The 2,155-nt window shown below is 35.8% G+C and overlaps 1 protein-coding gene across 1 annotated transcript in view; it reads right to left on the minus strand.

Moving 5' to 3' along the window:
- LOC106882530 (inter-alpha-trypsin inhibitor heavy chain H3) overlaps positions 1 to 2,155 on the minus strand; it is a 53,193-nt gene that overhangs the window by 36,714 nt on the left and 14,324 nt on the right. The gene's annotated exons all lie outside the window — the stretch shown is intronic.

Genomic DNA, 2,155 nt, shown 5'->3' on the forward strand with positions numbered 1-2,155 from the left:
GGTTTTACGATCAAAGAATTGTCAACGTATATAGAGAAAACTTTTTCGTTGTCAATAGGACGCCATCTTTGAAAAAAGTGAACAGAGATAAAGCAATAGGCCAAGGGGAGCAACTCTTATTTTTCATGAAGCTCTTCTGTGTTTTTGAAAGCATACAGTTAAAGGAGTCATTTCATTTTATACACGGTTAATTATATTACCGTACTAGGTTTTAAAGATTAAGCAGTAATGTGTGAATGAGTGTATATGCATGTATTTTATCCACGGAAAAGACCTCACAAAAAAGGAAGTAGATTTCCTAACATATTTCAAATACAGCCCTTTCTATGGCCTCCCCAAAATCCACAAAAGCCCAACCATCAATGAAGCCATCAACAAATCACTACATACATGCATACATACACCAATACCAGGAGACCTAAAATTACGCCCTATCATAGCTGGCCAATCCCGTCAGACACACAGATTAAGTTACGTCATGGACATTCTCCTGAAGCCATATCTAAAACATATTAGAAGCTAAATCAGAGATGATATAGACATGCTATGTTATAAGCCACATGATTATGGAATGGAAGCGATTCGATTCTGGCTAGTACTACATCCAGAGGTAACCCCAGAACGAATAAAGAAAACCTTCATCATTGAATCAATTAAATTCATTCTCCAGAATAATCATTTCATTTTTGACACCAACTGCTACCACCGAATATCGGGAATTGCAATGGGCACGAGAGCAGCACCTACAATTGCCAACCTCACAATGGGATTCTTAGAGAAAAAATATATCAGAATTCACTGCGAAAATTTGGAGACCCTCTCGCCTAATACATTAAAGAGAATTGAAAGAGATACCTGGATGGCTGTTTCATACTCTGGAATAACAACTTAAACAAAATCCTAGAATTTAAATAACTTCGGGACAGCATCTACACAAACATTCAATTCACAATGGAATACAACCAGGAGGCACTTCCATTCCTAGACATTCTAATTAAGAAAACAAACAACAAAAAATTCGAAACAAGCATATTTTATAAAACAACAGATGCAAAACAATACCTTCTCTTTAGCTCTTGCCATCCTAGACACACAAAAACAAACATCCCCTTCAACCTTGCTAGAAGAATCTGCACTATTGTCTCAGAGAAAAAAAACTAGAGATTTAAGACCACAAGAACTGAAAAACGTCCTCCTGGATAGACACTACCCAGTCTAACTCATTAATGAAAGAATAAAACGTGCCAAATCTATCAGCACCGAGATATTAAGAAAAAACAAAAACATTAACAAACCTCTCCTTACAACACTACCCTACATTTCCACATACAACCCCAGAAACAAAGAAGCATTTAGCACAATCATACAAAACCTACCAATACTACACAAGGAACCAAAACTAAAAACAATTTTACGTGACATTAAAATTGTCAAAAGCAACAAACATCCTAAATCATTAAAGAAACTGCTAACTAATGCACAATTATTCCCCTCCACAACAAGCCTCAAAGTGGTACATGCCCCAACCTTTTGGAAGAATCAGAATACTGTTTTAAACAAGGGCAACACTTTACAATTAAATCAAATTTCACTTGTGCATCCGAAAATCTGATCTACGTAATCAGATGCTCGTGCTGCCAGAAAGACTATATCGGTAGCGCGGGGAATCTATCCGTCAACGTTGTACAGTACATCGTCAACAGATAGCCTCACCACAATACCGCCAAATTTATCTCAGTGAACATATCGACGTATGAACAAAGCAAATACAACCTAAATTCACTATTTTCCCTCCATATAAATTTGCTGACTGGACTTCTACACAAGCCCGACTCTATAAAGAGATATGTTTCATCCAAAGATACACACCTGAACTTAACAGCAATTCATTTTAATTGTATTACTAATTGTCACTTAATTACTTGACTCCTGGGCACATTAATATTCAAACCTGAGTCATGAGAGGTGCGACATGACACTTCTGAAGAAAGTATTCATATCTTGGCAATTACTTTGTCGATCATTTTCTATTAGTCTGATTTATTTTATTCAATTATGGAATTTCTACATATACCAAAAAGCTATATATGTATGCCAACCACAATTTTTAGGTATAAATTACTGTTCATACTTATATGTGTGTGTATGTATATAT

The sequence above is a fragment of the Octopus bimaculoides genome, chromosome 15, assembly GCF_001194135.2.
Source record: "Octopus bimaculoides isolate UCB-OBI-ISO-001 chromosome 15, ASM119413v2, whole genome shotgun sequence".
Lineage (NCBI taxonomy): Eukaryota > Metazoa > Mollusca > Cephalopoda > Octopoda > Octopodidae > Octopus > Octopus bimaculoides.